The sequence below is a fragment of the Macaca nemestrina genome, chromosome 15 (genome assembly GCF_043159975.1).
Source record: "Macaca nemestrina isolate mMacNem1 chromosome 15, mMacNem.hap1, whole genome shotgun sequence".
In the NCBI taxonomy this organism is placed as follows: Eukaryota; Metazoa; Chordata; class Mammalia; order Primates; family Cercopithecidae; genus Macaca; species Macaca nemestrina.
In genome coordinates, this window is record NC_092139.1 from 14,825,604 (window position 1) to 14,839,823 (window position 14,220).

Sequence of the window (14,220 nt, forward strand, 5' to 3'; positions counted from 1 at the left end):
TCTCTACTAAAATACAAAAAATCAGCCTGGCATGGCAGCGTGTACCTGTAGTCCCAGCTACTTGGGAGGCTGAGACAGGAGAATCACTTGAACCTGGGAGGTGGAGATCGCAGTGAGCCGAGATTGCGCCATTGCACTCCAGCCTGGGCAACAGAGCAAGACACTCTCTCAATAAAAATAAAAATTAAAAAAAAAAATATATATATATATATAATAACGCAAAGACATGTAAGAGTTTCACTACTGATTGAAATTGTCATCCTGGTTGTCTCAGGGACTGGGGCGGGGGGGCCGTAGGAGGAGGAGTGGCTTCCACTTCCTTCTTTATATTTGTCTTCCCTGTTACTTTTTTTTTAAACAAGGGGCATTGTAATTTTTAACACTGTGCATTTGTGCATATTTGCTTTATTATACCCTACCTGTGTGCTCATGTGTGTGTGTATATGTATATTTTTTATATGCACATAATTATTTTCTAAACCATATCAGAGTGGATTAGAGATGTCATGCCCCTTTACCCCATACTCTTTACTGTATGTCTGCTAAGAACAAGGACATTCTATTATGTAACTGTGATATGATTATCAAAATCAGGAAATCTAACAGGGATCAATTACTTATTCCTTATTCCATAGGCCATATTCAGTTGGCCCAATAACATCCTTTTTTTTTTTTTTTTTTTTTTTTTTTTGAGACGGAGTCTCACGCTGTTGCCCAGGCTGGAGTGCAGTGGTGCGATCTCGGCTCACTGCAAGCTCCGCCTCCCGGGTTCCCGCCATTCTCCTGCCTCAGCCTCCTGAGTAGCTGGGACTACAGGCGCCCGCCACCGCGCCCGGCTAATTTTTTTTGTATTTTTAGTAGAGACGGGGTTTCACTGTGGTCTCGATCTCCTGACCTTGTGATCCGCTCGCCTCGGCCTCCCAAAGTGCTGGGATTACAGGCTTGAGCCACCGCGCCCGGCCCCCAATAACATCCTTTATAGCAACCCTCACAACCTCAAGGATTCAATTCAGGATTGTGCAGCATTGCAGTTAGTTGTCAGGCATCTTTAGTTTCTGATCTTGACGTTTTGAAAGATTTGCGGACTCCCTCCATTGGATTTGCCTGATGCTTCCTTATGATGACACTCAGCCTCTATGTTTTCCTTCCTGGAACCGCAGGAGTGGTGCTGCCTCTTCAGTACATCCCATTGAATTTAGTCACCTATGGTCTGTTCCATTATCTGTGACAGTAACTTTCATCGCTTAGTTAAGATGGGATCAGCTAGGTTTCGACACTAGCAGCGATTCTACAAAGTCACTAATTTTCCCTTTCTAAATAATGTATGCAATCATCTGAGACCATGTAAATAGACTAGATGATTTTTTTTGTTTTTTTGGTTTTTTTTTAGACAGTGTATCACTCTGTTGCCCAGCCTGGAGTGCAGTGACGGGATCTCGGCTCACTGCAACCTCCACCTCCTGGACTTAAAAGATCCTCTCACGTCAGCCTCCTAGCTGGGATTACAGGTGTGCGTCACCACACCTGGCTATTTTTTTACATGTTTTTTGTAGAGAGGGGGTTTCACCATGTTGCCCAGGCTGATCTCAAACTCCTGGGCTTAGGCGATCTTCCTACTTAGGCATCCCAAAGTGCTGGGATTACAGGTGTAAGCCACTGCGCCCAGCCCTAGATGATTTTTATAATCAGAAAGGTAATCATGACTTTAAATTCTTGCAACCTGTAAGGGCTGAGCTAATCCACCTGACTCTAATCACCAGGAGTCTCCACCCCACCCCTGTCACAATGTGTTTAATGTAGCACTATCCTGTCTTTTTTTTTTTTTTCTTGAGACAGAGTCTTGCTCTGTCACCCAGGCTGGAGTGCAGTGGCATGATCTCACTGCACCCTCCACCTCCTGGGTTCAAGTGATTACTCCTGCCTCAGCCTCCCCAGTAGCTGGGACTACAGGAGCCTGCTACCACGCCTAGCTAATTTTTGTATTTTCAGTAGAGACTGGGTTTCTCTTGACCTCGTGATCCAACTGCCTTGGCCTCTCAAAGTGCTGGGATTACAGGCATGATCCACCACGCCCTGCCTTTCTGGTCTTACATTACCTAAGGACTTTTGAAACCAGCCTACAGATGGATTTCACCTGAGGCTTTTTTAAAGATACAGATTCCCAGGCCCCACCAATTAGAATCCCTAAGGCAGGGGCCTGAGAATAGATTTTTGTAGCAAGTGCCCCCCAGGTAATTCATCTCTTCAGGCCAAATTAGGGAATCACTTCACTTCATAGTAATGTTTAGTCATCAAACATTAACAGCTAGCCTGCTGGGATGGGGTTGGGCCCTGGGAGGTCTCAGGAATGGATGAGACAAACAATAATGACATTGGTAGCTTGCACTGATTAAGCACTTACATTGTGCAATGTTCTGGATTATTTCACTAAATTCCCACAACTCTATGAGAAAGACACTTATTAGCCCCATTTACAGATAAGCACAAACGGATTAGAATAACTTGTTCAAGGTCAAGTTAGTGAGTGGTCACCTGACCCCTAGATTAGCTAGTGTGGATGCTGGGAATAGGAGACTCCACGGAGTCTGTGCTGGGGATTATACATCTAATCGCACCTCTGCACTGGAATATCAAGTCTCACTTCTTGTCCTGGGCAAATGACCTCAGCTTCTCTGGGCTCCATTCCCTCCTCTACAAAGGTAATGCTATTTAGTATCCCTCCACCAACGCTGGCTAAGCTAATTCCATGAGATCCACTTTCCTGGAGAAACTGAATGCTTGGTTTTGATCACCTTTCAGGGCCTAAAGTGGGAAGGATTAAATCAAAATTACTGTCAGGAACCAGGGATGAAAATAATTACCATCATTGTCGCTATTCTTGTATTCATGGAGCCCAGCTGAGCCCTGCATGGGACATTCAGCAGAAGACACTGCAGAGAGCCAGGAAATAACAAGGGAGGAATAAAGGGACCACATTGAGGACCTCGGCAGGTAGGACCCCACCTGGCAGCAGCCATCTTGCCTGCCCACCTGTCTTGCCTTCTCTGCCTTCCAAGTTCCGACTTCATGTGCTTCCGATTTGAGGCCCCGCCTCCCCATGGTGATGGACAACGGGACGCCAGAGCCAGGGGGTGACACTGCCCCCTTCAGGCTCTCCTTACCGCTACACCAGACTCCTTCCAGGGTGGACAAGCTGCCACGGAAAGAAAGTAACCATTGGAAAAAGTCCCCCTTTTAGCTCTATTTCAATTCTAGAAACACTTATTGAGTCTACCCGGGGTCAGGCATGGAGACCAGTGGTGCATAAGACAGACACAGTCATTACACTCAAGGGCTTAACTTCTTGTAATTGAACAAATAATTTAATGAGAAGGTGTCGGTCGTCTGGCACAGAGCAGATGTTCAGAACGTTTATTCTGCAAACGTATATCGAGTAGGGTTGCTAGAGTTAACCAATAAAAATACAGAATGCTCAGTTAACTGAATTTCAGATAAATAGCAAATAATTTTTAGTATGAATATTCCTGGCATTTACTTCCTGGCCTGCTTGTGCAAATTATTCACACTCATATGCAATATTTGGAAAATATTTATACTAAAAAAAATTTGGCCAGGTGCGGTGGCTTGTGCCTATAATCCCAGCACTTTGGGAGGCCAAGGCAGAAAGATCTGTTGAGCCCAGGAGGGAGAGGTTGCAGCGAGCTTGATGGTGCCACTGCACTCCGGCTTGGGAAATGAAGCAAGACCCTATCTGGAAAAAAAAAAAAAAAAAAAAAAAAAGGCAAAGATGGGCCTGGGGCACCCAATATTTCAGAGGAAAGGGAATGTGTGTACTCCTTGAGGTGGGAACATGACCCACTTGAGGTGCAGAAAGAAGACTTGTATGGGGCCAGGCGCAGTGGCTCACCCCTGTAATACCAGCACTTTGGGAGGCCGAGGCAGGCGGATCACCTGAGGTTGGGAGTTCGAGACCAGCCTGACCAGCCTGAGAAACCCCATCTCTACTAAAAATACAAAATTAGCTGGGCGTGATGGCGCATGCCTGTAATCCCAGCTACTCAGGAGGTTGAGGGAGGAGAATTGCTTGAACCTGGAAGGCAGAGGTTGAGGTGAGCCAAGGTTGCACCATTGCACTCCAGCACTCCAACCTGGGCAACAAGAGCGAAACTCTGTTTTTTTTTGTTTTTTTTTTGTTTTTTTAAAATAATAATAAGGCCCATATGGTTGGAGTAAAAAGAGTGCAGAAGTAGATGCGAAAATATCAACCTAAGTAACAGAAAGAGGCTCTCTAAAAGAGAAAGAGTCCTCAGCCTCCTGAGTAGTTGGGTCCACAGGGGTGCATCACCATGTCTGGCTAATTTTTTATAGAGGTGGAGCCTTTCTATATTGCCCAGGCTGGTTTAGAACTCCTGGACTCAAGCTATCCTCCTGCCTCCACCTCCCAAAGTGCTGGGATTACAGGTATGAGCCACTGCACCTGGCCATATGCAGGATTTTAAGATAACAACCAGAATCATGACTGACAGAGTCACATAAGGAACATCAGACATTCATAAATTGAATATAATCTGTAGAATATTCACATTAATTGGCCAGGCACGGTGGCTCACGCCTGTAATCCCAGCACTTTGGAAGGCCAAGGTGGGTGGATCACATGGTCAGGAGTTCGAGACCAGCCTGGCCAACATAGTGAAACCCCATGTCTACTAAAAAATACAAAAAATAAGCAAGGTGTGGTGGCGGATGCGTGTAGTCCCATCTACTCGGGAGGCTGAGGCAGGAGAATCGCTTGAACCTGGGAGGCAGAGGTTGCAGTGAGCTGAGACTGTGCCATTGCACTCCAGCTGGGGCAATAGTGTAAGACTCTGTCTCAACAACAAAAACAAAAAATTCACGGCTGGGTGTGGTGGCTCATGCAATTCACAGCTGGGCGTGGTGGCTCATGCCTGTAATCCCAGCACTTTGGGCAGCCAAGGCGGATGTATCACGAGGTCAGGAGATCGAGACCATCCTGGTTGACACGGTGAAACCCTGTCTCTACTAAACAAAATACAAAAAATTAGCTGGGCGTAGTGGTGGGCGCCTGTAGTCCCAGCTACTCGGGAGGCTGAGGCAGGAGAATGGCGTGAACCCGGGAGGTGGAGCTTCCAGTGAGCCGAGATCGTGCCACTGCACTCCAGCCTGGGCAACAGAGCAAGACTCTGTCTCATAAAAAAAAAAAAAAAAAAAAAAAAAAAATTCACATTAATAAAATATCCATACACATTTAACTTTAGAAGAGATTAACATAACCAAAATTATGACAGATAACATTAGGAATCTATGGATTTATATAATTTTTGAAATATTTATACCAATAACATACCCATAAATGTAACTGAAAGATCTAGTAATAGAATCACTTATCACTTGACAATGCTTCCTGTACAACTTACCAGATAAATCTAATCGTTTAATATCTCTACAAGTTGAGAAATACATCATTAGAGGCCCTCCATGGGCCCAACTGCAAAATCCCAAAGTTCATTCCAGTTCAAAAAGACTTAATTGGCTGGGCGTGGTGACTCAGGCCTGTTAATCCCAGCACTTTGGGAGGCTGAGACGTGAGGACTACTTGAGGCCCAGAGTTCCAGACCAGCCTGGGTAACATAGTGAGATTCCCATCTCTACAACAACAAATAAATACAAATTTAAAAGAAAAAGAAAACCTGCCAGGCATGGTGGCTCACGCCTGTAATCCCAGCACTTTGAGAGGCCAAGGCGGGCGGATCACCTGAGGTCAGGAGTTCAAGACCAGCCTGACTAACATGGTGAAACCCCGTCTCTACTAAAATACAAAAATTAGCCCATCATTGTGGCACACACCTGTAATCCCAGTTACTCAGGAGGCTAAGGCAGGAGAATTGCTTGAACCTGGGAGGCAGAGGTTGCAGTGAGCCGAGATTGCGCCACTGCACTCCAGCCTGGGCAACAGAGCAAGACTCCATCTCAACAACAACAACAACAAAAATTAGCCAGGCGTGGCGGCGTGCCTGTAATTCAGGCTACTTGGGAGGCTGAGACAGGGCGAATTGCTTGAACCTGGGAGGTGGAGGTTTCAGTGAGCTGAGATCGCGACACTGCACCCCAGCCTGGGTGACAGAGCGAGACTCTGTCTCAAAAAAAAGAGAGGGAGAAGAAGGAGGAGGAAGAAGGAGGAGGAGGGGGAGGAGGAGGGGGAGGAGGAAGAGGAGGAAGAGGAAGAGGAGGAAGAAGAGGAAGAGGAGGAAGAAGAGGAAGAGGAGGAAGAAGAGGAAGAGGAGGAGGAAGAAGAGGAAGAGGAGGAAGAAGAGGAAGAGGAGGAGGAAGAAGAAGAGGAGGGAGAAGAAGAAGAGGAGGGAGAAGAAGAAGAGGAGGGAGAAGAAGAAGAGGAGGGAGAAGAAGAAGAGGAGGGAGAAGAAGAAGGGGAAGGAGAAGGAGAAGGAGAAGGAGAAGAAGAAAACCTGGGCCGGGGGCGGGGGCTCACACCTGTAATCCCAGCACTTTGGGAAGCCGAGGTGGGCGAATCACGAGGTCAGGAGATCAAGACCATCCAGGCTAACATGGTGAAAACCCATCTCCACTAAAAAATAGAAAAAATTAGCCAGGCATGGTGGTGGGGACCTGTAGTCCCAGCTACTCGGGTGGCTGAGGCAGGAGAATGGCATGAACCCAGGAGGCGGAGCTTGTAGTGAGCCGAGATTGTGCCACTGCACTCCAGCCTGGGCTACAGAGTGAGACTCTATCTCAACAAAAAAAAAAAGAAAAGAAAAAGAAAAGAAAACCTGGTTAACATAGGGGATATCAAGTTTTTAGTTTTGTAGCAGTGTATTTTTAATATATCTTTAGAAGGACATATAAATAATTCCCTTCTAATTATAGCCAACTTAATCACACACAAAATGCTTTTCATAAATTCTCCCTTCATGAACATCATCATGACTTATTCGGACCACTGAAGATGTGCTTTGACTCTCTGCCCTGTCTTATACTTCCTCTTCGTTAAATACCAATCATTTTACTTTAGAACATAAATTTACCAAAGATTCTTTCCCATACAAAATTATTCTTTTCTTAACCTTCCTTATTAAAAATATATCTTCATATCCATAACTTTCTTCATATCTCTCTCAGTTATTGGTACTACTATCTTGTTTCTATTTCCTTCATAAGTCCATTTTTTCTTTTCTGTTTTTGAGATGGAGTCTCGCTCTGTCGCCCAGGCTGGAATGCAGTAACGCAATCTCGGCTCACTGCAAGCTCTTCCTTCTGGGTTCAAGCGATTCTCCTGCCTCAGCTTCCCATGTAGCTAGGACTACAGGCACGAGCCATCACGCCCAGCTAATTTTTGTATTTTTAGTAAAGATGGGGTTTTGCCATGTTGGCCAGGCTGGTCTCAAACTCTTGACCTCAGGTCATCTGCCCACCTCAGCCTCCCAAAGTGCTGGGGTTACAGGCGAGAGCTACCGCGCCCAGCCAGTCCATATTTTTTAAAAACTTATATAACCTCCAAATTAAACAAAATGATTCTTTTATTTTCAATAAAGAACACATTTTTTGGTCAGGTGCGGTGGCTCACGCCTGTAATCCCAACACTTTGAGAGGCCAAGGCGGGCGGATCACGAGGTCAGGAGATCAAGACCATCCTGGCTAACACGATGAAACCCTGTCTCTACTAAAAATATAAAAAAATTAGCCAGGTGTGGTGGCGAGCGCCTGTTAGTCCCAGCTACTCGGGAGGCTGAGGCAAGAGAATAGTGTGAACCAGGGAGACAGAGCTTGCAGTGAGCAGAGATGGCGCCACTGCACTCCAGCTTGGCAACACAGCAAGACTCCATAAAAAAAAAAAAAAAAAACCCACAGTTTTGACCGGGCACAGTGGCTCACGACTGTAATCCCAGCACTTTGGGAGGCCGAGGAGGGTGGATCACTTGAGGCCAGGAGTTCAAGACCAGCTTGGGCAACATAGTAAGTCCCTATCTCTACAAAAAAAAAAAAAAAAATTAGGTGGGTTGGCTGGGCGCGGTGGCTTATGCCTGTAATCTCAGCACTCTGGGAGGCCGAGGCAGGCGGATCACGGGGTCAGGAGATCGAGACCATCCTGGCTAACACGGTGAATGAAACTCTGTCTCTACAAAAAATACAAAAAAAAAAAAAAATTAGCCAGGCATGGTGGCGGGCACCTGTGGTCCCAGCTACTCAGGAGGCTGAGGCAGGAGAATGGCGTGAACCCAGGAGGTGGAGCTTACAGTGAGCCGAGATCACGCGATCGTACTCCAGCCTGGGCAACAGAGCTAGACTCCGTCTCAAAAAAAAAAAAAAAAATTAGGTGAGTGTGGTGGCACATGTCTATAGTCCCAGCTACTTGGGAGGCTGAGGCAGGAGGATCACTTGAGCCCAGGAGTTCAAGGCTGCAGTGAGCTATGATTGTGCCATTATACTCCAGTCTAGGGGACAGAGTAAGACCCTGTCTCTAAAACAAAACAAAACAAAACAAAAAAGCCTCTACCAAAAAGAGGGAGGCTCACCTGAGAGAAAACTCACCAGCGCAGAAAAGGTGAGCCATGGAAGCAGTGAGCTCAAAGGGCTCTAGTGTATACTGTACACCAATTCCAAGAATCACTGATTTTTTCCAGTGCTAATCTTTTTCAGGTCCCATTTCTGACACCATATATGTCAACCTAAATTAACAGAGAGAGGCTCTCTAGAAGAAAAAGATATTTAGTCGGGAATAGAGCATTGCCATGGGTACATGTGTCATAGCAAACTACTGTATATTTGGGGAGGTAAAGGAAGACAAAGGTTTTCGTTTTGTTTGTTTTTTGAAACAAGGTCCCCCTCTGTTGCCCAGGCTGGAGTGTAGTGACACAATCATAGCTCAGGGAAGCCTTGGACTCCTGGACTCAAGCGATCTCGCCTCAACCTCCTGAGTAGCTGGGACTGCAGGTGCGTGCCACCACACATGGATAGACAAAGGTTGGTTCTTTTTGATGATCAAGTATCAACCGAGCTATGGAACAGACAAAGGTTTTTAAAGGACAAAATGAGGGTTATGCTTTTTAAAAATTTTATTTTTGGCCGGGCGCGGTGGCTCAAGCCTGTAATCCCAGCACTTTGGGAGGCCGAGACGGGCGGATCACGAGGTCAGGAGATCGAGACCATCCTGACTAACACGGTGAAACCCCATCTCTACTAAAAATACAAAAAACTAGCCGGGCGAGGTGGCGGGCGCCTGTAGTCCCAGCTACTCAGGAGGCTGAGGCAGGAGAATGGCGCAAACCCGGGAGGCGGAGCTTGCAGTGAGCTGAGATCCGGCCACTGCACTCCAGCCCGGGCTACAGAGCAAGACTCCGTCTCAAAAAAAAAAAAAAAAAAAAAAAAAAAAATTTATTTTTTATCTTTGAGACAGGGTCCCGTTGCGTCATCCAGGCTGGGGTACAGTGGTACAATCTTGGCTTATTGCAGCATCAACCTCCTGGGCTCAAGCAATCCTCCTGCCTCAGCCTCCTGAATAGCTGGGACCAGAGGCGGGTGTCACCACACCCAGCTAATTTTTTTTTTTTTTTTAAGAGGTGGGTCTGGCTTTGGTCTCGAACTCCTGGGCTGGAACTCCTGGGCTCCAGCGATCCTTCTATCTCTGCCTCCCAAAGTTCTGGGATTACAGGCATAAGCCACCGTGCCCAGCCTACATAATTAATTTTTTTTCAAAGACAAGATCTCACTATGTTGGCCAGACTGGTCTCTAACTCCTGGCCTCAAGCGATCCTCTTGCCTCGGGCCTCCCAAAATGTTGGGATTATAGGTGGGAGCCATTGCACTGGGCAGGTAATTTTTTTTTTAATTTATCTTTGGCTACAAAGATCATTAACACGGGTGTCGGCAGTGTGAGGTTGTACAGGCAGTTGCTGAGCAGATGTCCTTGTAGAAGTATTTTTTGTATAAAGTTGCATTCCGGGCTGGGTGCAGTGAGTCATGCCTGTAATCCAAGCACTTTAGGAGGCTGAGGTGGGAAGATCACCTGAGGTCAGGAGTTCAAGACCAGCCTGGCTAACATAGTGAAACCCTGTCTCTACTAAAAATACAAAAATTAGCCGGGCATGGTGGTGCGCGCCTGTAATCTCAGCTACTAGGGAGGCTGAGGCAGAAGAATCGCTTGAACCTGGGAGGCAGAGGTTGCAGTGAGCCAAGATCATGCCATTATGCTCCAGCCTGGGCAACAAGAGTGAAACTCCATCTCAAAAAAAAAAAAAAAAAAAAAGTTGCATTGCGATGGCCTTTGTGCAAGGTTGTTTTGTGATGTTTGTGAATCTTTTGTGATGGTTTTTGTTATTAGGCATACAAGCATTCATTGCACAGCCTTCCCTGACTATGTGTCAGGGTTTTTTGGGGTTTTTTTGAGAGGCAGTTTCACTCTTGGTGTCAGGGTTGTTTTGTTTAACACTAGTGACTATGTTTTGATTCTGAAACGTAGAATCACAAGAAGCCGAGGTTGGAGAGGGAGGCAGTTGGCAGAGGTCACAGAATCTTGAGGACCCTGTGGGGTGTGGGGCTTTGAGGGTAACTGAAGCCACTGAAGGGTTTTAAAGGATATGGTCACATTTGGATTTTTGGAAGATCCTTCTGGCTGCTTGGTGGCGGGGGATTGGATGTTGGCTGGGCAGCAATGGAGAGAGCTCAAATGGAAAGTTGTGGCAATATTTCAGATGAGATCACAGTGGCTTTTAAGATGTAGGTGCCAGTGGGATGATAAGAAAACACAAATGTGTGTTTTGCTTTTTTTTACCTCTGAACTTTTTATTGACCTCCTGTTCCCCAAAGGGTACCCTGCTTCCACTGGCTTAATGTCTCAGAACTTTGGTGTCATTGGTCTCAGACACCATTTTGCCATCCACTATCTGGTGGGTAGTGGTCTTTTGGATGGTTTGCATGGAGTTGCGGCTGTCCAGGGCATCACCAAGATTGAAGTCCTCGCTCTCTTCCAGCAGGCGGCAGTAGGTGGCGATCTCAGCCTCCAGCTTGACCTTATGTTCAGCAGGGCCTCCTACTCCTGGGCCTAGTGCTATCTCTCTGCCTGGGTCTATGCCAGCTCTGACTCCAGGTGCAGCAGTATCCTGCTGAGCTGTTCCATCTGCAGGGCATAGCAGGCCTCCACCTCCCTCAGGCTGTTCTCCAAGCTGGCCTTCAGATTTCTCGTGGAGTCCAGATAGATCTCCAAGGACTGTACATTTCAGTTCTGTGAGAGTCATCTCAGCAGCTCCAACCTTGGTGGACTGCGTGGTGACTACTGTGGTGCTCTCCTCAGTCTACTGAGACCAGTACTTGTCCAGCTCCTCTCGGTTCTTCTGAGTCAGCTCGTCATATTGGGCCCGGATGTCTGTCATGATCTTGCCGAGGTCCTGAGATTTGGGGCATCTACCTCCACGGTCAACCCAGAGCTGGCAATCTGGGCTTGTAGGCCTTTTACTTCCTCTTTGTGGTTCTTCTTCGTGAAGAGCAGCTCCTCCTTGAGAGCCTCGATCTCTGTCTCCAGCTGCAACCAAGTGACACTGATGTCATCAGTGACCTTGTGGAGCCCATGGATGTTGCTCTCCACAGACTGGCACATAGCCAGCTCTGTTTCCTACTTGATTCTAAAGTCAGCAAGATGGGCACTGTCGACCTGCAGAACGATGCGAGCATTGTCCACGGTATTTGTGAAGATCTGAGCCTTCAGGTCCTCGATGGTTTTGAAGTAATGGCTCCAGTCTCTGACCTGGGTCCCTTCTTCTCCAGGTGTTCCCAGATTTTGCTCTCCAGCTTCTGGTTCTTGGTCTCCAGGCTCCTCATTCTGTCCAGGTAGGAGGCCAGAAGGTCGTTCAGGCTTTGCATGCTCTCCTTCTCATTCTGGATGCCTCCCATTCCTGCCAGATCCCTAGCCATCCCCACGGACAGGTCCCCGGACCCCATGCCACCCTGGAAGCTGGTGGAGCAGGATTTGGAGATCCGGGAACCAGAGCCCCTGGTGCCTGCATAGATGCTGACTGGGCTGCTGACCAGCAAGGTGCCATAGCTAGGCGTCTGGACAGAGCCCAGGGACCGGTAGGGTAGTTGGTGGAGAAGGTGGAGTGGTGAAGCTCATGCTGTCCAGGGGGGAGAGTGAGAGGACAGGACTCAGGCTTTGCTGACATTATTTTTTTATTATTTTTTTGAGACAGTGCCTCACTCTGTCACCTAGGCTGGAGTGGCGCAACTGCGGCTCACTGCAACCTCTGCGTCCAGGGTTCTGTGATTCTCCTGCCTCAGCCTACCGAGTAGCTGGGACTACAGGCATCCACTACCATGCCCAGCTAATTTTTGTATTTTTAGTAGAGACGGGGTTTCATCATGTTGGCCAGGCTGGTCTCAAACCCCTGACCTCAAGTGATCTGCCCGCCTAGGCTTCCCAAAGTGCTGGGATTACAGGTGTGAGCCCCCACACCTGGCCCAAATGTGTTATTTAAGAGCTAAAATTAACTTGAGACAACAGAGCGAGACTCCATCTCAAAAAAATAAAAATAAATAAAATTAACTTGATTTGGTAATATGGGGCATGGAGGTGGACAAGGAGTTAAAGATGAGGTGTGGGTTAATTCTTGAGCAATTACAAGGATGGTGGTTATGTCTGCTGGGAAAGAGAAGCCGAGCAGACAGCGTGGGGTGGTAGGAAGGTGGTGGATGAGTTCAGTTTGAGTCATGCAGAACTTAGAATGCCTTTATTTATTTATTTATTTAGAGAGAGTTTCGCTCTTGTTGTCCAGGCTGGACGGCAATGGCGCAATCTTGGCTCACCGCAACCTCTCCCTCCCGGGTTCAAGTGATTCTCCTGCCTCAGCCTCCAGAGTAGCTGGGATTACAGGCATGTGCCACCACACCTGGCTAATTTTGTATTTTTAGTAGAGATGGGGTTTCTCCATGTTGGTCAGTCTGGTCTCAAACTCCTGCCTCGGCCTCCCAAAGTGCTGGGATTACATGCGTGAGCCACCACACCCAGCCTAGGATGCCTTTAAATCACACAGCTGAGCAGGTCTACAAGGAAGCTGGCCTAGAGCTCCAGAGAGCTGTCAGGCCTAGGATCATCGTTCTGGGCGCACTGACACAAGAATGGTAATGAAGACCAACGGCAGAGGGGTGAGTGGGTGAATCTGCCCAGGAAGGGAACATAGGGTGAGTGGGAGCAGAGCCTGAGGAATCCCACTAGCGAGGAGAAGGGAACCAGGAGGAGCAGGCTGCCGAGGAAACAGAATAGGAATATGGCAGAGAACTGAGAAACCAGGAGGGCCTCCCAGCTGAAAAGTCAACAGAAGCAACTTCTGTGAAAAGAGGGAGGGATCAAGAGCGCCTTGAAGAGGGAGCTGGACAAGGACTAATGTCTCAGTTCAAATGTCATTTTCTCGACCTGTTTTGGCATGACACAGGATTTCATTTCCAGAGGATGTCAGACCTCAAAGAAACAGGCACAAATTGCAGTTCTCTGAGGTAACTGGAGTCCAGGACTCAACCGATACTTAGACAAAGGTGGCCTGCATGGATATGGAGGCGGAAGAGGCCTCCCAGGTATCTGGCTGGGGTAGTTACCACTGCAACATGGAATAATACAAAAGAGGGCATGGGTGAAGATTGGAGATGCTGGCTGTATTAAATATGAGGTTTCAGGGCCGGGTGCAGTGGCTCACACCTGTAATACCAGCACTCTCAGAGGCTGAGGCAGTCGGATCACATGAGGTCAGGAGACGAGCCTGACCAACATGATGAAACACCATCTCTACTAAAAATACAAAATTAGCTGGGTATGGTGGTGGGCGCCTGTAATCCCAGCTACTCGGGAGACTGAGGCACGAAAATCACTTGAACCTGGGAGGCAGAGGTTGCAGTGAGCCAAGACTGCACCACTGCACTCCAGCCTGGGCAGAAAGAGCGGAACCCCAACTCAAAAAAGCAAAACAAAACAAACAGGTTCCAGGCCAGGCTCGGTGGCTGACACCTGTAATCCCGGCACTTTAGGAGGCCAAGGTGGACCACCTGAGCCCAGGGGTTCAAGCCCAGCCCAGGCAACATAGTGAGACCCTGTCTTTTTTTTTTTTTTTTTGAGACGGAGTCTCGCTCTGTTGCCCGGGCTGGAGTGCAGTGGCCGGATCTCAGCTCACTGCAAGCTCCGCCTCCTGGGTTCACGCCATTCTCCTGCCT

The 14,220-nt window shown here is 47.7% G+C and overlaps 1 long non-coding RNA gene and 1 pseudogene across 1 annotated transcript in view; one reads left to right on the plus strand and one right to left on the minus strand.

Annotated features, from left to right (window-relative positions):
- LOC139358433 (uncharacterized) overlaps positions 1 to 14,220 on the plus strand; it is a 44,562-nt gene that overhangs the window by 15,128 nt on the left and 15,214 nt on the right. Inside the window, exon 2 of the long non-coding RNA XR_011613261.1 lies at positions 2,800 to 2,991. This is a non-coding gene — a long non-coding RNA (uncharacterized lncRNA). The remainder of the gene's footprint in view (positions 1 to 2,799; positions 2,992 to 14,220) is intronic.
- Positions 9,579 to 14,161, minus strand: LOC105470695 (keratin, type I cytoskeletal 18 pseudogene; annotated as a pseudogene).